General features: G+C 45.2%; 1 protein-coding gene across 10 annotated transcripts in view; it reads left to right on the plus strand.

Moving 5' to 3' along the window:
• PPP6R3 (protein phosphatase 6 regulatory subunit 3) overlaps positions 1–24,102 on the plus strand; it is a 2,530,957-nt gene that overhangs the window by 2,294,955 nt on the left and 211,900 nt on the right. The window lies entirely within an intron of this gene.

Genomic DNA, 24,102 nt, shown 5'->3' on the forward strand with positions numbered 1-24,102 from the left:
CCAGCAGTAACGTGGGCTTCTTTGTACACATTTGTTACAGGAAGCTTGTTTTGGAAAGGCTGTCCTTCAGAGTTTCGTGATTTAATGTGCCCTTGCTCTCGTCCCTCCTGCAGATCTATGTGCTTCTCTGGAACTGTAATAAAGTTGTGGAATCCATGAGATGAAGGAATCCATTAGAAGAACAAGTTACTTAGCGTCCAAGTGCTAGAACAAGGGCGGAACTAAAGTCACAGGGCATGACACCTCAATATATACTGGCCCCATTGTCCTATCTGGCACGGGATGTCTAGAGACGTTGGGCAGAGCCACGCTGTGTCCCCTGGTGGTGGAACAGTTTTGCAAGAGCAGCTGGGCTGGTGAGATAGATCTCAAAGATTCCGTAGGCAGAACATCAATTAAAAAGAAAATTACCGGATTCCGAGCTGGCTGCCAAAAGGAGAGCACCGTGGAAGATGCTCTCCCGACCCCCCCCCCCCCCCCCCCCCATCTGCAGTGAAGTTACTCGCTTGATCCCCTCCCCTGGCGCGAAAGCCGCTACCCCCCCAACATGGTGGCGGGTAAGATAGCCGAAGTCCGAAATTTAAAAAAAAAAAGAAAGCAGTGCAGACTGGAGCCCGTGGTGAAAAGGGCGCTCAGAGCAGGCAATGGATTGAGGGACAGCTGATGAAGAAACCGAAGCAGCTCCAGCCCAGAGACCCTGGAGGAGAGGAACAAAGGCCCGGAGGTGAAGATGTGGAAGGGAGCTCCCTGCTGAGTAGTCAGGCGGAAGCCAGCCTCGAAGCGAAGAGAGCAAGAGAGTGCCCTAACTCGGACCCCCCCTCAGGACTGGGAGGCATCCCGCAAAGGAGACGGTGAGAAGACTGGACATAAACTCTGGATGGGAGGCCGTCAACAAGGAGAAGGAAGGCAGTGACAGTAGGTGCGGAACGATACGGGAGTGTGTCACCCCTAGAGTATCGCACAACTCCTTCCTAGCCATGGAAGCCAAATTCAGCCGACCCCTCCAACCTTGGTTGGCACATGCTCCTGATTTTAGGATTCACAGGTAACCACGGGCAGCCAATGGGGGGGAAGAGGGTTAGGGCGAGGTTGTGAATATGTAAGGGGTTTTAAGATAACCGCACAGAGGTTTAGGGTTCTTGAATTAGATAGGTAGAGGGAACATCAGGGAAAAACATGCCTTGCAACACAGTCTTGTACAGTGGAAACCACCACGTATCCCTAATTCTAAAAACAGGCTAACACCCTTCTTGATTAGGATATTGCCCTCAAAACCTGTCTCCCACACCTTTCATACCCAAGTCATCAAGTAACATAAGCACACAATGTGTTATCAGGAATCTCCTGATAACAGCAGTAGCATACAACATAGAAAATTACATAAGCCAGAATACAACATAGACATCTTGCAACAGTAATACCTCCCCCCTGGGTCTTCAACCCCCCCCCCCCTCCTTAACCCCCTAGGGGAGGTTACTTCATTGAATGCCTTGAGAGCTTGCAACATGTATCAACCCATTCCTTTCCATAGGCTTTAACAAGAGCAAACTCTTACATTCCTTCTTAAGCACTTCCTGAGTCACTGCACCCACCATCTGCTCCTTTGGAATGATAGAACGTTCCTGCCCTCCCAGTCTCTCATGCCTGGACAGTGCATCTGCCTTTCTGTTACTCCTCCCCAGCCAATATGTGACCACAACATCAATTTCCTCAAAAAACTGTGCCCATCTTAATTGCCGGGAACTCAAGGTCCTTGCCGATCTTAGGTACTGCAAATTCCTTTGATCTGTGATGACTAGTACTGGATGCCGGGCTCCCATTAAGTAATGACGCCATTCAAGGAAAGCTTCCCTAATTGCCAAGAGCTCCTTAGCCATGATAGCATAGTTCTGTTCACAACTTGTCAGTTTGCGGGAGAAATAGGCCACCATATGTAAAATGCCCTCCCCTCCCCCCTGATCCCCTCCTCCCCCCACACCAGTCTGCCTGTGACAAGATTGCCCCTATGGCCAAATTGGAGGCATCAATCTCAACTTGAAACTGTTTCTCGAGATCAGGCTGACATAGAATTGGTGCCTTAGTAAATGCAGCCTTTAAACTCCCAAATGCTTCCTCAGCCTCCTGATCCCAACTTGGTAGCCTTTTCTAACAATAGATAATCAGTACAATAATGGCTGAAAAATAGTTTATGAATCTCGGTTCAAAATTGGCAAATCCCAGAAATGACTGAATGTCCTTCACACACTGGGGAGATGGCCATTTGATGACTGCCTGTACTTTCTACTCCTGATGGTGTGATCCCAGAAATTCTACTCTGGTAGCATGAAATTCACATTTCTCTAACTTCGCAAAGAAATGATAGTCCTATAACCTGGTTAGAACTGCCTTAAACACAAAATATCATCAATATACACAATAACAAATAAATCCAATTATTCTCGCAAAACCACCTGCATGAAATGCTGAAAAGCTGCAGGCGCATTGCACAAACCAAAAGGAATCACCAGATACTCAAAGAGACCAAACTTTGTACGGAAGCCCGTCTTTCACTCGTCACCCTGCTTCACCCTGATGAGATGATCCGCCCCTCTTACTTGGTGTAAATATTGGCAATTTTTACTTGATCTAACACCACCGGAATTAATGGCAATGGTAACCGGTTCTTGATGATCACCTTATTTATAGCCCTATAGTCAATGCAAGTCCCTAAGGTGCCCTCTTTCTTTGGCACAAAAAACAATGGGGATGAAATGGGGTATTTGGCATATCGAATGAACCCACACATGCCAACATCTCATCTAAATACTCCCAGAAGTGTTGTCTCTTTTTCAGATAATGCATACAACTGCAAGGTAACCTAACATTAGGTTCCAGCTCGATCACACAGTCAAATGGCCTATGGGGTGGTAGCCGAGACGCACCTCCCTTGTCAAATGCTCCCTCAAATTCTTGGTATTCCACTGGCAAGGTGGTGACCACTGCTCCAATCTTGACCTAATGATTCACTCCTTCCACCAAAAAGATTGCAGGACCCCCAATGCCAGTTAAATGGCATCTGCACTGCTCACTTCCAAAAGTCAATTTCCTCTCTTTCCATTCTCTGCTCGGGTTATGCATCACTAACCATGGCATTCCCAAAATCACCTCAAATTGAGGAGCCGCAATTAAATCAAAAGTAATAGCCTCCTCATGACCCTCTCCACACTACATCATCACATCCTGGGTCTGGGTGGTAATGGGACCGGATGTCAAACATGACCCATCTACGGCCTGTACCAACTCACTCTCCTCCTCAATTATCGTAGGAAGTCCTAACTTTGTTGCCAATGCAATATCCATGCAATTTCTGGTAGCCCCAGATTCCACCATTGCCGATACCATCTCCTTACTATTGGCAAAAATCAAAGTCCCCAACAAATAGATATGGGGAGCCCTTGACCTGTATGGTATTAGCCACTGCCAACAGGAACTCTGCCTCCTTAAGGCTCAGTATCGTTGTTCCCAAATTTACTGAGCCCCCTCTTTTCCCACCTCAACCTTTCTCTTCTCCCCAGCTTGTGCTGGTGTATTGGGACAACTTCGAATGTTATGCCCCGATTTCCCAGAATACAGACACAAGTTATTAGTTCTCCTTTCCTTCTCTTCCGCCGACAAAGGTCCCCGTACACTTCCAATCTGCATGGGCTCCTCCTGCTCCCCTCCAGAACGTCCCCCTACATCCCTACTTCTGTCGAGACGTACAAATGGCACCCATCAGTCCTCCTTCTCCTCTCTCCTTTGCGCACACCCAATCTATGATCCAACCGCAGCGCCAAATCAATTAAGGCACTACAAGACTCTGGCTGCGGTTTCACGTGAGCTACCTCATCCTTCCACTCCTCTCTCAGTCCTTGATAAAAAGGAAACTGCTTGTTTGGATTCTGGCCAAGCTGTCTCTACCACCAAGCGATTAAATTGCATCACATAAGTCACCAAATCCTTCGTACCCTGCCTAAGAGCTAATAATTCCTTATCCTGGGCCAAAGATACATTACAATGATCAAACAATTGTGCAAATTCCATTGAAAATCCTGCCTAGTCATATTAGATAGGATCATCCTTCTTTACTAAAGGAATTGCCCAAGCTGTGGCCTCCCCTGACAAATAAGAAATAACAAATGCTGTCCAGGCTTGAGCGGACTCGAATGCAGTGGGTTTACACAGGAAGTTGAATTTACATTGAGTCAAAAAGGTGGAAAATGTCCTAAGTGGTGTTGCACCACTACTGAATTTGCTAGGCTAGATGGTGCTGTGGTTAATGCCGCCGCCTCTCCCTGAAACGGTATACCCTGAGCTATCCACCCACTAACTTGCATCTTCAATGTAGTCGTCTCCTGCCGTGTCTGAATCAACTCTGCCTGAATATTCTGCAGTGCCTTCAGCACCTCTGTTAAGGGTGGAGAGGACTCCATCTGGCTTGGGTGGCGTAAATATCCAAAAATTGGGTGTTGTGATTCTCACACCTGTGGGATGTATTGACCCACTCAACAGCATTGCCCCACATCACTAAGCTGCATTTGCGCAGAAAAAACCACAAAAGGGTTGCGCTTGCTCCTATGAGCGCTGTGGCTCAAAACTGAGTTTTGCAACTACAATATAAATGGCTGCACCATCCTGCCAAGCACACATCTGGCAGGATGGAACAAACGGGGCACATTGAAGGAGATTGCCAGTGGGTTCCCACATAAACAAAAGGAAGAAAGTGGAAAAAACAGGGTTGCTTTGCTGCAAAAGCCAAAATATCAATTGAAAAGAAACCCTTTTTCACCTTTAAAAAAATGCGGCTTTGACGCCAATTCCCTCGGTTATTTAAAGCCACTGTGATTAATAAGCCCTACCAAGCCTGTGTATCTCACTGTGCCTCAGAAAAACCAGATATGATTCGGAATTGACAAGCCCAGTCAAACCAACTCTAAAAAAATCAACCAGGAATGTTACTTTTCCTCACACAGCGAACGCGGTCAGTTTCTTTGCAAAAGTATCCAAAGCTCAGCTGTTCAGAGAGAGACTCTTAACTAGCTGTACCATGCCTGCTTCAATGGATCATTGCTTCAGACCAACTCAAGCACTTCAAGAGAATAACTATAGCTGCAGACAGTGTGTGAATCTGCTAGAGATGAAAAGCTTAATTTAAAAAGGAAAGGCCAGCTGCACCACGTGTAACCAAAATGGGCTTTTGCAGATTAAAGAAAAGTAAGTGCCTGTGTTTTGGAACAGAACACTGGTGAATGAAAGTAGGCCAGTCTTTAGCAATATGAAGGGTTTTTTTTAATGGTGAGACTATATAACATGGGTTATTTTATGCAACCGGCTTGCTTTAATTCTGGATCTAAGATCAGAAATTAAAGATCAAAACTATGGTGGCTGGAGCTGCAAGTTGAAAAACAGGGTTTCTGCTTGGAGGGGTGGCACCACAAGGAGGGTGCTCTCTCAGCAGATACTGACAACCCCCTGATAATTACGGGGTTGAACAGACTTTTGTCTCTGCTGAGACCCAAACAATGAAGCTCCCAGGGAAGGAAGTCGGAAGTGTGAAGGGGCAATATAACTTCAATCAGAAGGGAGAATCCCCCACCATGCTCCAAAGGAAATGACAGTTGGCAGCAGTGAGGGACAGAAAAAATGGAGCCAGGAACAAAGAGACTGCCATTTGGTCACAAACACTATTTCAGGAACTAACTTTAAAAACTCCTATCTATGCAAGCAATACTTTGAAAAATTGTACAAATGTTGCAGTTTAATAGTGATTTATTTTTTTTGTGCTTTCTTTTGAAACATGATGGAACTCACTGACACCTTGGGGACAGAAAGGGCAAAGTATTGAGGATAAATGGAAAAATAGCAATGTTGCAAACATCCATTTTTGTACATACCTCCCTTGGGAGAATATGCATCCATGTTTAAAGTTAGGGAATTTTAGGCCGAATCTTTCATGTTCAAAATTATCAAAATGTATCAGAAGGGCGAAACAAGGTCCCACAGACTGGAGGACTGGACGGATATGTGCTGCACAAAATATGTAACCTGTGTATATAATTTGCCAAGAGATTGCAATGGTGTAAATGTATGTTTTTGGCAAAATCGGATTTTAAGAAAAGTAAACGTCAGAGTTCTTGGACATTGTAAAACTCACCTCATAAATCTGACATCATTCCCTTGGAAATCCAACTGGTTGAGAGCAAGGCGGAGATTAGCACCCCTGTCCAATCCAAGGAGTTTAGGGGCGTGTTTAGTTAACCCTACCCAGCCTATACTTTGGTGATGTCATGATACACTATAAATAAGGTTCGCTGACAAGACACTAGACACACTCTTCCTGATTTCCTGCACTGCGTTCCTGTACCCGTCATCTTCCAGATCCAGACTCCAACAATAAGGCCAAGCATTGCTGATCCTACTCCAGGGCCCACTGCAGCACCTAAGCAGTGCTGATCCCATTCCCAGCAAAGCCTACCATATATAAAAAACAGTACATTTCCCATTAACAAGGGAGAATCTGTGGTACCTTTTGCATCCTGATCCAGCCTGGCTTGCTGCCATTCACTGCATGCTGTTGCAATCCTGCTACCCTGATGACCTATATTATCCAGTGACCAGAAGTGCTACCAGGTAACCAGAACTGCCCAGCTGTGTGCCAGGCGCCCTGCCGTGTAGTGACCAGAACCGTTGACTGTCCAAAAATCCTAAACTAAAGTGGACTGTAAGTATCCATGTACATCCATAGTACATCTAAACCCATAGCCTATCTTGTCTTTGTCCTCATCCCACTCTCTGAGGAGGTGGGACGCATTTAAAGCTACGATCAGAGGAAAGATCATTGCAGTTAAAGCCAGTAGAGACAAGGAAAGAAGACAGTTGGAAAGGGAGTTGGAAAGCCAACTGAAACAAGTTATGTCCAGGATGGGGATCGGAGCCAGTGGTGAAACTCGATGGGAATATAGGGCCATAAGGGGACAATTGGAGATGCTACAAATGAGGGAATCGGAACACGCTTTGCTACATCTTAGACCGAAATACTATGTAAAGGCCAATAGGGTTGATAGACTACTAGCAAGGTTGCTAAGGAAGGAGGAAAATGCAGAACTATAACAAGAATTGATCTAGTCAAAGGGGGAGAGAGTACTGAACAGGAAGAGATAACAAGTGAATTCACAAGAGTTTTATTCCGAACTGAATAAATCTGATAATCCCCTAAATCAGGTACAATTAGAATACCTGGGGAGACACCATCTCGCAACTTTCAGACCTGGAAAGGCTGGATCTAGACCAGGACATAACAGTCTAGGAGGTCCGCAGGGCAATTCATTCACTGCCCAATAATAAAGCCTCAGGGCCTGATGGGTTCAGAGCTGTTTTCTATAAAGCATTCAGGGAACAACTAACTCCCCACCTAGTCCAATTACTCAATGAATTTGGGAAAGGAGGGAAAATAACTCCAACAATTGAAGAAGCCAAGGTGGTCCTACTCCCGAAACCAGGCAAAGACCCGGCATGTTGCGTTAATAAATATAGATGCAAAAATCTACACACAAATTCTGGCAACAAGGATAGAATACCATCTTCGACACTTATTGCCAAGGACCAATCAGGATTTATATGCGGCAGACAGACAGGGGACAATACTAGAAGGGTAGCACATCTAGTAGAAAAGGTGAACATAAAAAATATACCAGTGCTCCTCTTAGCACTAGACGCTGAGAAAACATACGATAAGGAGGCATGGCAGTTCATTTTTCGTTACCGTGAAGAAAATGGGGTTCAGGGACAAAATAATTTCAATGATAATTACTTCAGTCCAAGCTTTTGTTTGATGATAAATGGGCAGCTATCAGGACCGATCAAGGTAACAAGAGGAACAAAACAAGGCTACCCTCTCTCCCCTTTGATGTACGCAATGCACTTAGAACTGCTGCTAGCCACAATTCTGGCCACTGCAGACATAGCAGGCATTCCATTTGGAGGGCAGCCCATAAAGGAACTGATCTCGTAGATGACATGTTGTTAACACTTACAGATCCAGAAAGGTCCATTAGGGCCTTGGAAAGGGAATTGGGGAGGTTTAGAGAAGTAGCGGGGTTAAAAATGAATACCCACAATCAGAGGCCCTGAACTTAACAGTACCAAATTGAGTGGAACGGGAGCTTAAAGGTATTTTCCAATATAGCTGGGCGAAGACGGCGATCAAATATTTAGGGGTCAGCATCACCAAAGATATCTAATCATTATAAGCAACAAACTATCCTCCCCTATTGGCCGACATTAGAAAATGACTACAAGAATGGATGTCATGGATGGGAAGGGTTAATGTAGTTAAGATGGTCATTCTACCTAAAATCCTATATTATTTCATGACGATACTGACTAAAGTTCCCAAATCATTCCTTAGAGTGGTTCAAAGCTCATTGTGAAATGTGTCTGTAATAACAAAAAGCCCTGAACGGCAAGAAGAATAATGCAACTGCCAAGAGATAGGGGAGGGTTGGGGGAACCGGACATGAGCATACTACTTAGCTGCCCAAATCAGAGTAATTGGAGATAGGATGAAAATGATAGACCTAAAGTGTGGAGACAAATGGAAAGAGGCAGTAGCGGGCGGACATCTAGAAACAGTGTTGTGGAAACCCAAGGGGGACAGGCAACAAAATCTACACCACAGTTAGATATGAACTCTAGTGGGTGACACATGGTACAAAATACTAACAAGGTCAAGAAGGCAGCATTGAGGTTTCCAATGTCTTTTGAAAAACTGTTAACAGAAAACACGGGAGATAAAAACATAGTTGGTACCTTCTATAAATTCAGCAAACAAAATGAGGAAGCAGGCCACCATCGATATATGAAGTTATGGGATGAGACAGTGGGTTGGCAGATGGGGGAAACTTAGTGGGCTCAGTTATGGGTCGATATCCCAAAATGCACGAGATCAAGCAAATTACAAGAGTTTGGGGTAAAACTGATGTGCCAGTGGCACCTCGCCCCAAGGTCACTGCATGAATTATTTCCGCAGGTAACTAAGGATTGGTGCAGGGAATGCAGGGAGGATGGGACGTGGAGCCATGTGTGGTGGGATGGCCCCCAAATTCAAGGGTACTGGGAAATGGTCGGGACCAAATGTAAGGGTAACCAAGGGGCTATTTTGTTACTTGGGCGAACAATTGAGGATATCCCCTCGAAAGCGCAAAAAAAAGGTGTCTTTGATATTAATGTTGTCAGGGGCCCTAGTGATTTCTCAGATATGGAAATCGAAGGAACCACCCACGGAACATGAATGCGTGAGCAAAGTCTGGCAGTTTGCATCCCTGGAATGGGTATCTTACTCCATTCAAGGGAACCATCAGGGTTTCGCGGCCGATTGGGTCCTGGTGATGAAATTCCTACAAAAAGACTCTAGAGGAGCATGGTGCCCGACAAAAATGACTGTTGGGACTGGTGTAAGAGGGGATTGTACAAAGGCAGGGCTGCCCTATAAATGGGGGAAGGATATCTATGAAGACCCAGAAAGAACAATGGCCATAGAATCTGAAGGGTTTCCGGACTATACACCAACAAGGTGAGGGGGAGGGGGGACTGCATTGGATTTAGGATGGGACAAGGTCGGGGAGGCGGAGGTCAGGTGGTCAGTTCTGCTTTTTGAAAATGTTAATAAAAATGTATGTGAAAAAAGAGAACATTAACAGTTGTAAGCAATGTGCTTATCTAAGAAGTTGAATCTGTGGGAGGTAAGACTAATTGGTCGGAAAGAGAAATCCCCAGAGGTAAGTGATTTATTCCTTAGCCCTGTCTAATATGTTGCATTAACTTTAGTCCCGCAGGGTGGACACTCTGATCTATACCCAGAAGGTGCAGAATGCATAGTGACATACAGTGCTGAGTTCTTTCTTTCATATGCTTGTATGCAGTTTCTAAGAGTATCATTTTACATCTTACAAGGAACGCTCAACTATTTTTGTATTAATGCAAAGCCGCTGTGCAGTGCTTTATTGATTTGTGTGCTACTGTTCGTAAATAGATTGGCCAAGTAAAAAATGAAAACAAAAGTAATTTATCATCAAAAGCAGCTTTTAAAAAGTTGACAGTTATCTTTTGTTCCAGCCCTTCAGGCTGCAGGGTCCCCTCAGCGGTCAGAGTCTTTTTTTATTTCTGTAAATACATGCCTCCACCCACACCTGAAATGCTAAAAAGACTTTCATGGCTTTGAAGTAGTGATTTTACAGCTTCCCCTGGTGTCGGGCATCTGCCCTTCCCGACAGCAGTAGGTCCGCAATTGAAATGCCCTTAATTAATGGAAGTTAAACATTTGTTTTGTAAGACACCCACAGCATGCCATCATGGGGTTCTCCTTGAAAATGTAGATTAATACCTCGCAGGCAACCGAGGGCACTATAAACCTGTGGGATACATTGACCCACTCACAGAATTCCCATCCATAACCAAGCTGCACGTCAGCAGTTAACAGCAAAATGGCTGCGCTGGCTCCGTTGAGCACCACTGCCTCGCATCATAACTTTGCGGCTACAAAATGATGGCTGCGCTGTCTTGCCAAGCACCTGTGGGGCAAGTTGGAACAGGGAGCATCCCGAGAAAGGCTGCCAGGGTGTGTTCTTGTGTGTACTATAGAAGCGGAATGAAAATGCTGCTAGCACAAAGTTTCCCATTGAAAAAGGGAAATATTTTAAATTTAAAATGATGTCGCACTGATGCTCTTCATCTGTTCTACATTACTCTGCTTCTATCAGTGAGGCCCTGCCATGTCCATCCATATTCAGATTGTGCTCCAGCAGAAGAGAGCATTATCCCTGAATACCAGGCTGTGTCAGACCAGATCCAGGAAATCAACAGAAGCTTTACTTTCCGCTGCACGGAAAAATGCTTGACTTTTGGGCTACAAAATGTCAAAAATCATTGCTTCAAAAAAAAACCTAGCTCTAAGGGGCATGTGTCTTAAACAGGTTGCGCTATAAGTGAAACTGACTGGGGCTGCAAAACAATGTTGGGAAGTCAGAAGGAAGAGAAAACCTTTTGACATGGTCAGCCCACTAGACTTCACCATGTGTTAAAATGTGTTTTTGAAAATAGGGAAAAATGCCTGTTTTAAAAGTGTAATGTTGAAAGAAGTCCCTGTCTTGGCCTAGCAATGTAAAGGGGGTTTTGCTGGGAAACATATATGGGATGTTTTATTTCAAAATGGTTTCTGTTGATCCAGAACAAAATAAAATAAAGAAATAAAGGCATTGGCTATACTGGTAAATTAGACAAAATAGGGTTCTACTATGGCTCAAGGGACAGTTGGGGGCTGGGGCCTTCCCCCAACTGGAACCACAAAGGATTTTGTGGACACCTACATTTTAACTGTTGCCTTGAAATATCACTCGCTCGTCAGACTTCTGTCTGGGCTTCAGCTTGAGACAATAGATCTGGGACACCTATGTGCGGCTTTTGAAAGTGACAACCACCAGTCACTCAAATTGAGGAAACTCCAGGGCAGCCCTGGGCTAAACTGACATTTGGTGGTATCTTGAAGAAACAATGGTCCCAGTTGGAGGACAAAGGCCACCCCATTTTGGCTCAAAAGACTAGTTTATTAATAAAACATTGAAACTTTTATCTTCACAATTGGACAACGCAGAAATGTGAACGTTTCACAATCTAGATGCAATTTTGGTGGCTTTAAATTAAGACGTGGTAGCCTTCACTGGCATATAAAGGACGGAAATGATGGAGATTTGGATATTCTGAGGAAAGTGTATATGGTGCCACTTTGAACTTCAATATTAACATGCCTTATGATAATATGAACACATGCATAAAGGTATAGAATTTTAGGTATACAATTTCACGCTGAAAAGGGTGAACATTTATTAGACGGACGAAATTAAGACCTACAAATTGAAGAGTTGGACCGCCATGCTCTGCGTGAAATATGTAATCTGCTTATGTAATTAGTAAAAATGCTGCAACTGTATAAATGTGTGATTTATGTTGAGATGGATTTTTGGCAAAAAGGACTGTGGGATGGCTTTGCACCTCATAAAATGAAACCCCCTAAACTGAGTCCCCACCTTGAGGAGGTGACTAACACAGGCTGGCCTATCCAGTTCTTGTGGATAGGTCTAGCTTAGTTCTGCCCAACAATAAAATTCTGTGATGTCACCCGTCTTATAAATGAGAGGCTGACGCACACACTCTGGACACTCACTCCTCAATTTCTAGCACCTGCGTATCCACACATTCCAGATCCACCTTTGCAAGATTCCAGACCCTACTGCCAGGCCAAAGCATTGTTGACCCTATCCCAGCCAAGCCATTGATCCACAAACCCCACTAAAATCCCAATAACAAAGGGGAAAAGCTGTGGTAACCTTTGGGAAGTATCCTGTGACCAGACCGGCTTTTTTGCCCACTAACTGCATGCCCGCTGTACCCTTGCCATCCAGTAACCAGACTTGCCCAGCTGTTAGCTGTCAGGAGAGCTGCCTTGCTATGTCCAGAACTTTTTGAGTCCAGAACACGGTTGGCTGTCCCAAATACCAAATTCAAGCGCGGATTGCGAGTATTTCCCCATTCCATAGCCACACATCGTCTACCCTATCTTGATACTTTCTTTGTCCTATTTTCTAAGTAATCCTATTCATACCTTGGTAACTGGTTTAAGGCTGTTAGAATCCTTTGTGCACCCTGTCCTTGATCTCCCATCGTTAGCACCACCTTTCTATTCATTTGTCTTGCATAGATCATAAATCCTTAGTCATATTTTTGAATAATCGAATTAATTCCCACATAAAGTTGAATGCGGGGTGAAAAGATTGATGTCGCGAATCAACCTTGGAGCGTACCGTGTCTTCCTCTTACGTCCCGTCCCCTTTCCTCCATACTGTATGGGCGTCCCTTCCAATGGACCGGAGATGGAACCTTTTTCACCAGAAAAACCTTATTCCCCTTTAAATTAAGAGGCGCGCGGCTCAGGGAGCATGTGCTACCCTGACTCTGCCCTCCGGTGCCACACCCCAGTCCTCTTTTCTGCGTCGATGGGAAAAGGTTGAATTCACCGGCACTCCTGGGTTTGGCTTCGGCCGTGTAATTCCAAGCATGGATACTTCTTCTCTTTGTCTTTTTTGTCATTCAGGTACTCGGTCCTCGGGCATTGCTCTCCTCCCTGGTGCATGTCGACTTCTACAGGGTTCAGCAGGTGTCCATCCTGCAACAGACTCTTCCCAACTTCAGACCCCAATGCCCTCTGCCTACGTTGCCTTGGCCCAGACCACGGTTGGCAGTCATGTTCGGCGTGTGACTCGCTGTCCTCGAACGCGCTGAAGAACCGACTCGCCTTTTTCCACACAGGGCAGGAGCCCTGCAGCACCTCCTCACAGCTGCTCTTCATTCCGGCGCTCGATCGGAGCCGCTGGAGCAGCATCCTCAGCTGTCCTGATCCCTGGAGGCACGCGTCTCGTGGCCTCCTCCCCCCACCTGACTGTGATTGCACCCTGTGCTTTCACTATTCGCAGGGACAGAAGTGGATCCCTGGATTCCGCGGATTCAGGCCGAGGCGACCGAGACCAAAATGGCCGCCAACACGAACGCGTTGCTTGCGTTCCTCCTGGTTGCCTAGCAACCACATTTGCATTTACTCACAACGCGAGGACCGGAGGCGGAAGCCGGCCCTGCACATCCGAAGGCCCGCAGTTCAAAGGCCCTTCCTGTCTGCCCCTACAGCTACTCTGCCATTCATTTCCACACAGGGCAGGAGCCCTGCAGCACCTCCTCACGGCTGCTCTTCATTCCGGTGCTCGATCGGAGCTGCTGGAGCAGCATCCTCAGCTGTCCGTCCTGATCCCTGGAGGCACGCGTCTCGTGGCCTCCTCCCCCCACCTGACTGTGATTGCACCCTGTGCTTTCACTATTCGCAGGGACAGAAGTGGATCCCTGGATTCGGCGGATTCAGGCCGAGGCGACCGAGACCAAAATGGCCGCCGACACGAACGCGTTGCTTGCGTTCCTCCTGGTTGCCTAGCAACCACATTTGCATTTACTCGCAACGCGAGAACCGGAGGCGGAAGCCGGCCCTGCACATCCGAAGGCCCGCAGTTCAAAGGCCCTTCCTGTCTGCCCCTGTCCGCACGGCGCTGGACTCTGCTCCACTTACTTGCTTCGCTTCATTCCTTGGCATCCCTACGCTACCTACTTCACATTGCACACGTGCCGCCTATCTATTTTCGAGTAGGCTCTGACCGTCTGGATTAATCCCCACTTGGAACCATCTGGTAAGACCTATGCCCAAGCGCTGGTTCTAATGTAGTTTGCTATGTGTCTCTGATCACTGCATGGCACATCCACTCCACGTTCTGCTCACCTAGTATGTGTTGAGTGCTCACTTCAGCTATCTCTAATTATCTCCATCTCACAACACAGCCATCACCTTTCACTGCCTCCCGTGCCCCATGTAGGCTGGTGTCATATGATCCGTGTTAATCCACATTGCTTGTTGTGCTGCACCTTTAGGTCAGCTGCTGTTTTGTACCCTATGGTCGCCTACAGACTACATTGATTGTTGTGTTGCACCTCATGGTCGCCTACAGACCACATTGATTGTTGTGCTGCACCTTTAGGTCAGCTGCTGTGTTGTACCCTATGGTCACCTACAGACTACATTGATTGTTGTGTTGCACCTCATGGTCGCCTACAGACCACATTGATTGTTGTGCTGCACCTTTAGGTCAGCTGCTGTGTTGTATCCTATGGTCGCCTACAGACTACATTGATTGTTGTGTTGCACCTCATGGTCGCCTACAGACCACATTGATTGTTGTGCTGCACCTTTAGGTCAGCTGCTGTGTTGTACCCTATGGTCGCCTACAGACTACATTGATTGTTGTATTGTACCTCATGGTCGCCTACTGACTACATTGACTGCTGTCTCGCACCCTTGGTCACCTACTGACCATATCCACTGCTGTGTTGCCCTCATGGCTACCCTCTGACCACACTGAATTCACTAATCAATGTCATGCTCTAGGTCACCAATTAGGTCCCCAGTCACCTGAGTACTAGTAACGCCACCTACATCATGTATTGGTACCTATCAACTCTCATCCATCTCCTGTATACATACAGTAAACACTGGACTAGCCAACCCAACCCTCATTCTACTCACGACACATTTACCAGCTTATATACGGTAACCACCCCCCCCCTCCTTGCGGCCCAGCACCATGACATCTGCAAACCCGTATTTGGATGATGCAGCACTATGGATACGCCACTTTGCTACTAGACCAACACCTAACCAACCTTGTACCACAGCCATTAGAAACACTAGACTGAATACTAGAAGTAGACCACCTACTCATATATACCCTCACTACCCCAGCAGCCTACTGAACAGAAACACTAGATTGAAGTCCAGAACTAGTACTCCGACTCACCCTTACTCTCACCACCCCACCATCTTAACCAGAAACGCTAGACTTAGAGTCCGTAGTAACCTTGCCAGCTTCCCCATCGACTCAGACCACCTATCCCACAGCCCTCTACACACACGTCTTGATAAATCTCCCAAAAAAGACAAACTAATCAAAGCAGCCTTAGTGAATGCTAGGTCTCTTCCTGCCCATGCTCTTGATATAGCTGACTTTATAACTAACGAAAACCTTGATCTCCTCGCAGTCACAGAAACATGGCTCAATGCTGCATCCGACCCATCCTTGGCCCTCGCCATACCTGATGGTTATGCTATCATTAGATCTGACAGAAATACCACCCAAACAAAGGGAGGCGGACTCGCCCTCATATTCAGAAATACCTTCGACATCAAAATCATCCAAGACGCTCAAATCCTCTCAGCAGAATCACTATCAATTAAGCTCCCTCTCTCACCCAACCACACGGCATCATTGCACCTTATTTACCGCCAACCAGGACCCATTTCCTCTTTTATAGAGGACATTGCATCTCTTATATCCATAAACACCAAACCTAACTCTCAAATCATCTTACTTGGGGACTTTAACCTCGGGTTCAACGATCCTAAGGACACTAACGCCCATAACCTAGCCAACACCTTATCCGAACTTGGTCATACACACATTATCCACGAACCCACTCATATCAAAGGCAGAACACTAGACTGGCTCTCCCACCTCAACTGTCCTATCGACCTCCTATCCAACGACCCTTGCATCTGGTCGGATCATCACAAACTCACCTTTGCTATCAAAGCCAATTTACCCCCCCGCGTTGCACATCATCGCCCCCGCCACCTGCACGAGAAATAAGAAAGACATTACCCCTGACAATCTCCTACCCATTTTACTCCCTATTCTGAATAATACCGATCCAGATGTTGACCCCACTGTCCTAGTGGATATCTACAACCAGGCTATACTCAAAGCACTGAACACCATTGCCCCTTTAAAATTACGGAAACCTAAACCACAGCGTCACCTTAACACCTGGTTCACGCCGCAGTTAAGAGAATTACGCAAAACTAAAAGAATCGCTGAGGCTCACTGGAAAAAACAACCTACAACATCCAATAAGACAGAGCTTACCCTAGCCTCTTCCCGTTACAAAGAGGCCATATTGCATCCTAAAAAAGATACCTACAACAAAAGGATCACGCAAGCGGAATCGAACACTACAGAACTTTTCAAGATTCTGAAAGAACTAGAATCCCCTATTTTTTTTTTTTTTATTGATTTGGTTGAAACAAATCAACCTTTCAACAAGGTTACAGAACACAGATAAAATATTATACAAAAGATAAAAATGACATAACAGTTGAATAGTGTACAGCAGAACACCACATCTGGTCATATGATTGAGAGCGAACTGTCTAACTGAATAAGCACAAAAAAATAAAAAAAAAGGAAACATAAACATGATGACGAATTATCTCTGACAGACCATTCATTGTTTCATCTCATAGTTATTTAAACATAAAATTAAAAGGCCAACAACTAGATCTCAATGAGTGTGAAAAAATGATAATTCAATTGAATTTGTTAATCAAACATCTGGACTTGTCAGTGACAGGCTTTCAATAAATTTGACAACTGCAATTTGAATAGGCAAGTACGCAGAATTCAAAATTGTGTGCCAACATGCCTCATATTCTAAAAAACCCAAGTGCCGGCAATGACGTCCCATAACCTTGAGTCTATGCGAAGTGAGAGCAGGACACTCAATGATCAGATGCTCTAAAGTCTCCGGTTGGCAAGTGTTCCTGCAAAAACGGCAAAAGTTATCATTAACTGATATTATCTTGCGTCTGTAAAGAATGGCTTTGGTTGGCCAAAGGTTTAAACATAGACGCATGATTGCATAGCGGATATGGACTGCTGGGGCTTTAACTAGATAGAAAGGGAGTGTTTTCATCTTTTTTGGAGGAAAGCGGAGAACATTACCATCACAGTAAGTTAGGCACAATTTGTTTGTCTTAATCCAATCAAAATCACACAGCCGTTGCTTTGCCTTATCAGGATTATTAATTAATGTATCAAGAGAGACTTCTGCCCTACTTAATGCTGAGTATGCAGTAGTCACCCACGAGGCAAAGAATTTTTGAGTAGTATGAAACATATGAGATGCAAGTTCTGATAGTAGTGTACGATCTCTGGATGCTAATAGACATTTTCTGAAAAGTGCACACAGACGCCAAAAATATAAGGTTTCGAGTGAAATAAGGCCCAACTCATATCTAATCCACGAAATGGGGATACAAGCTGGTAAACGTAATATCTTTTTCCAGAATTGACTTTCCCATGTGTGGAAGGCGAGTTTAGATTGGCATGCAAGAGTTTCAAGACCATACAATATTGAAGGCACCGCTTTCTGGTTCCAATAGGCAACAGCTGGTAGAATAGAAAATTTGCCATATCTGGACATAATCAAACAAGCTTGTGACGAGGCCGTTGTCACCTTTTTCAAAACTCCTTCCAAGTGTGCCTTAAAGGAACCCCGCAGTTCGAATATCAAACCTAAATAGGTGTATTGAGGGACAATCAGCAGATTTACCTGATTAATGTTCCACATGAATGATTTGTTTCTTTTGGTAGGTTGATACAACATTAGCTGAGATTTGTTGGTATTGATTTTTAATTCATTCTGAGAAATATAAGAGTCAAAAGCTGTCAACAGTTTCTGCAAGCCAATCTGAGTTTTTGACAGTAATACCAAATCGTCAGCATACATTAAACTTTGAACATGTTTATTATTAATTTTTGGAGAGTCTGAACCAAGATTTTGAAATGCGAAAGCTATATCATGAAGAAAATAATTAAAAATAGATGACGCCAGAAGACAGCCCTGTTTGAGCCCACGAGCCGTGGGGATGGAGGAAGACAAAGCTCCATCGAGGCTTAATCGAACGTAAATACACGTACCAGAGTGGAGAGCCAAGAGGATATCAAACAATGTTTGCGGACAATGGTCACGTTTTAATTTTTTAAAAAGAAGAGAGCGAGAAATAGTCGAAAACAGAATGTAAATCAATGAACGCCAGAAATAAGGACTGTTTCGACTCTTGACATTGGGCTTTAATAGAGTTCAGTGCAAAGAGATTAACCTGGGTACCCATACCCGCAATAAAACCACTCTGGAACGGGTCTCTATATGAGTTCCGAAGCGTCCACTTATTAAATTCACTCAATACAAGTTTAGTGAAAATTTTACTCGGTGAATCTAAGAGAGCAATTGGACGATAGTTCTGAGGGGAACACCTATCACCTTTTTTAAATATCGGGATGATAATAGAGGATTTCCAGGATAAAGGTATGGAACATGAATGCATTATATCTTGAAAGATGCAGTAAAGTATGCGAGCCCATCTGCCAGGATTTAATTTCAACATAGCATTGGAAATGCCATCTGGGCCAACCGCTCGAGAGGGACTGGCTTTTTTGATGATTGAGGCAATGTCCTCTATTGTAAAAATCAGGTTCCAATAAGGGGCTCTAACAGAGCGAAAGGAGTCTGGGTCAAAAGTGACATCAGCATACAAATTTGTGAAATACACAATCCATTGTGATTGGTTTACAGCATTTAGTTGTGCGTCAGCATCTCTATTATATGCATGATTGTGTAGAAGATACCACATTTGAGCCGAGTTTTTGTTGGCGAGGGATTTTAGCATTAATTCACTGTCGCGTTGAAACATCAATGATTTATGACCCTTGAGCCAGTTTTTGTATTGTGTTTTCAAATGAGTTAGCGCTTGCGAACGATCGCAGGAAGTGGAGTTTTGTATCTGGCGCTTTAGACGCCTAAACTCCGTCTTACGTTCTTTAACCGATTGATCATGGATGTGGGGGTGTTTAGTTTGAAGTTGCATGGGAGTAGAAATGGTGTGCGCAAACGGTGCAAGTATATCAGTGTATTGAACACCCACTGAATGCAAATTCTTTTGAATTAGTGACTCAAATTCATTTAGTCGATGATCTGTCCATGTCAGTCTAGATCTGGCTGAATTGATGGCAAATCCAGAACTGGCTGAGGAAAATTTAGAAGCAGAAAATTGCCATGAGATAGTCAGGAAGAGTAGCTTATGATCACTACCAGGATAGGCAGTGATTGAGAGATCCTGACAAAATTTGAACAGAGGAGAATCTACAAAAATGTAATCAATTGTACTTGCACTGTTATTGCGATACCAAGTTGATTGCGGAGGTGAATCACTTTTGAGGGCTCCATTGATCATAATAAAATTGCGTTCGTTCATGAGGTGGATCCACCGGGAGCTGTCTTTTGAATATGGGTTGTTAGTAATACAATTCATGTTGAGATCCCCAAGTATGATGGTGAAATTGGTGATGTTCGCCATATTGATAATATCCAACAATGAAATAAGACCACAGTAAAAATCATCATCAGAGCAAGCAGCAGGGTTTCTGTACACATTCAACAAGGCGAGCGAGGCAGTTTTCAGATCAATTTTGACTAGTTGTAGGTAGGCCCCAAAGGAAGCCCATGCATGTACATGAAGACCAGCCTTTTGGAGCACAGCAACCAGTAAGCCAGAAGTAGGTCTGCCTTTAGTTCGAATGGCCGATAGCAAAGAGATTTCATACCCGTCCCACACCGGGGGGACTAAAAGCCAAGTCTCTTGTAAGGTGAAAATGTGATAGATTACAGGCATGGATTTAATGGAAACATGTAAGTGATTGTGCCCCCTGGTATTCCAACATGCAAGATTCAGAAGATTGGTATTCTGGCACAATGATGGTTAATTCTGAGAAAAGATCCGAGAATCATGCATTGTATTGATGTCATTTCTATCAAGTTGTTGTCTTTCATAAATGCGTGGATGTGGGATGGGGACCCTAGTTTGGGGTGTGGTGGCAGTCGGCTCAAGTGCCAATAGAAATCCCATTTCAAACAGAGTCATTCTCGCTCGCCAAATGGTATTGGCAACAATGGTCGATGGAATCCATAGTCTGATAACAGAGTTGGAAGAGGCAGAGATAAATTCAATTTGTGCTATATCAAAGGTAGTGATATCCCTTAATGCTTCAATGTCACTAAAGATATTTAAGACACTCCTTCTATTCAAGTTATAAGCAGGGTATGGGCCATCTCGACATTTTAAAATAAATGTGCAGGGCGAGAGAGAGGCAGAGGCTTGAGCGGATTGGGGAGGAGGACGTCTTATTTCAGACTGGGGGGGCTTAGACTGGCTGAGCTGGTGCGTGTGTTGCGAATGCAAGTCTTTGAGCCCAGACACTTGGGACTCAAGATTGTACTGCTCAAGACTAGAGGAGTTGGTCGTAACAGGGGAACTAGAAACAGAACGGGGGGTGTCTGGCATAACAGACGTGAGTTGAGGCATGGGAATAGCGGAGAACCTTTCCTCCAGAAATTTGTCAACAGCTTGTTTCAACTCATTTAATGGGTCTAGATTTAAGGCAGATGACACAGCGGCGGGCCGACTAACACTTGGGGCAAAAGAGACAGTTTTTTTGGGTGGCATGTCGATTAGTACTCGATCAGCATCTTGGTCTGACGTCTCAAGTGATGCAACCAAATCGTCCAAAGGGGGGTGGGGAGCTATCCGTACCGAAGTAACAACAGGCACAGCAAAAGCCGTCTCCTTTGGGCTTACAGCCATTGAAATATTCGCTTGCACCAGTGCAGGGGCAAGGGTGACTAGCGGTTTTGTGGGGGGAAGACTCTGGGGGGGAGCTTTCGACCCCGCTTCCAAAGACCCGCCAATGGCTTTAAAAAAGGCATTCAGAGTGTTTTTATTGCCTCGACGAGGCATCTGTTTCTTTGTTTTTTTCAATACGGCATGGGTATTTTTTAAGATCGTTGTGGACCTGAACTTTCCGCTAGGGGCTGCCGGCGTTACTGCCATAATGGGATTTGCAGGCGAGGAGCCCTCAGAAGTGGGCAATATGTCAGTGGGAGCAAAGGCAACTGACTTTAGAGGCACCTCAGGGACAGGCACCGAGGCAATGTTATTTGTGACCGGCTGAGTGTGGGGTACAGGAACAGGTGTCACAGAGCTAGAAGAGGTGTCAAGTGCACAAATAACATTGTGAAAATGTGGCAAGGAAGATGGAACATTCGCATTTTTCACATGTGAGGCGCAATTCGCTGGGGGCGCAGCTGTGCCTGTCTGTCTGTCTGACTAGAGTAGTAAAGCTACCACAGGTAATAATGGAGGCCTCACAACTCTCTATTGGCCGTGTAGATGGTAAAGGTGGAGCGGGAATCAACTGATCATTGTGACCACTCCAGTGTAGGAGTTCCTCCAGCTGTAAGCCTTGGGTTGTAATCTTTGTGTTCATAATGTCAAACAATTTATGCATTTCAAGAATAGAGGTATTGATTGCTTGCAAAGCTGCTTCAACACCAATGCTGGAGCCTGTAGCAAACGTATTGCGGGCAGGAACTACAGCACGAGGCGTAGGAAAAGCGAAGGAAGCAATTGCAGAGTCTATCGGAGTAGGGTTGGGATGTGGTGGAGAGGGGCTGAATTGGGCCATATCACACTGGGAGTGTACTGACTGCAAAGTTTCATGGTGACTAGCATATAATGAAATGCTGGTACTATCTAGTATTATAGGAGAACCTGGAATGATAGGCGAGAGGGTTTGGTTAGAGTTAGTGCTAAATTTCCTCTTCACGTTCCGTACTTTCAATGAAGCAAGCATCGTTTTGTCGGAAATGCCCCGAGTGCGAACAGGACTCGTCAGAGCAATAGATGGGCCGAAGGGCGACACACACGGGACAGGTTGCTGACCGATAGTCGGAGTGTGGGACCCAGCAGACTCTTGTGGCAGAGAGAGAATGGTCTTGGGACTCGTCAGAGCAATAGATGGGCCGGAGGGCGACACACACGGGACAGGTTGCTGACCCATAGTCGGAGTGTGGAACCCAGCAGACTCTTGTGGCAGAGAGAGAATGGTCTTGGGGGGCCCAACCGACGGGCCCATGTTAGAAGTAACAAGAGTGGCACCGACAGGGGTTCTCGGGGACAGAATGAATGCTGGAAATTTCGTCTGAATAAGCCCAGTGCTAGGACAACTAGGCTTCGAATGTAAAGCAAAATCTGGCATATTTGATTTCAGAGAGTACGGCACAAAAGACATTCGTTATGGGATGAGACTTGTACTGACCTGGGGGAGCTAGATGAGGACTGGGTAGGGTAACACCAGCGCTAGAGAGACAAGCCGCAACCGCAGTAACGCAGTGAAGAGGTAAAGCGGAACTTAGCCGTGAACTTGCTCGTGCGCGCGCGCTGTGCGCGTAGGGCTGTCTTTAGTAGGAAATGTGGGAGTGAAAAAACCCGCCTTTTCCTGGGCAGGGCTAGCAGGAAGTGTCAATCAGGAGGCTGGTGTAACCAGTAAAGCAATCCGCTTCAATTTGAGAAGGAACACTGGCTAGGCGAGAGGTAGTCCAATCCAAAAGCAAAATGCAGAGAAGCAGCAGCTACAAAGTCCTCACGAGCGGTAAAGCGGAACTTAGCCGTGAACTTGCTCGTGAACTTTTCAAGATTCTGAAAGAACTAGAATCCCCTATTGCCCCCACTGACACACGTATCACTGACACACTATGGTGTAGCAATATTCAGAAGGCCTTATTAGACAAAATAGCTCGTCTACAAACCAAAATGAACGCAAAAAAATCCTTATTACTAGCTGACCCTGACTATACACAACCACCTAACAGACCATCCACCTTCAAATCAATGTGTAAACCTTTCAACTTTTCACTCCTCGCTATCTGGGAAGTGGAAAACATCATCAGGAAACTCAAACCTTCGAACTGCCAAGGTGATGTCTGCTCTGCCCCGATCATCAAAGCGGCCGCGCATGACCTAGCACCTTTCATCACCAACCTCATTAATGCCTCATTTAAATCTGGAATAGTACCTGATAACCTTAAAGACGCCTGGGTCATTCCTCTTCTTAAAAAACCTACTGTTGACCCTGCCAACCCGTCTAACTATAGGCCTATAACGACTGTACCGTTCTTATTAAAAATATTAGACAGAGCAGCCTACTTACAAATACAGGCTTACTTAGAATCAAACAACCTCCTAGGACTTAGGCAATCAGGCTTCCGACCAAGACACAGTACGGAAACTGCTCTAATAGACCTTACTACTCAGATCCATACCCTGAAAGACAATGGCAAACTCGCACTCCTTCTATTGCTTGACCTGTCAGCAGCTTTCGACTTGGTCAACCACCAAACACTTTGTCATCACTTGAAATCTGCAGCACACTTTTCTGACGCAGCCACGGCTTGGATTAGCTTCTTCTTGGCGAACAGAACCATGAGGGTCTTTTCTGCTACAGATTCTGCTGAACCCTCACCAGTACCTTGTGGGGTCCCGCAAGGCTCTTGCGTGTCCCCGACACTTTACAATATTTTCACTAAACCACTCTTTGATATCCTTGATGTTCTGGGTGTCACGTATACTAATTACGCGGATGACACCCAGATACTCATTCCTATCTCGGGTGACTACGTAACTGACAGTACCACCCTTAATGAAATCTACTCGGTAATACAAGCATGGATGGCACACCATGGACTGTGTCTCAATGACGAAAAAACGGAGTT

Source organism: Ambystoma mexicanum, chromosome 11 (assembly GCF_040938575.1).
Source record: "Ambystoma mexicanum isolate Mex_15411 chromosome 11, UKY_AmexF1_1, whole genome shotgun sequence".
Lineage (NCBI taxonomy): Eukaryota > Metazoa > Chordata > Amphibia > Caudata > Ambystomatidae > Ambystoma > Ambystoma mexicanum.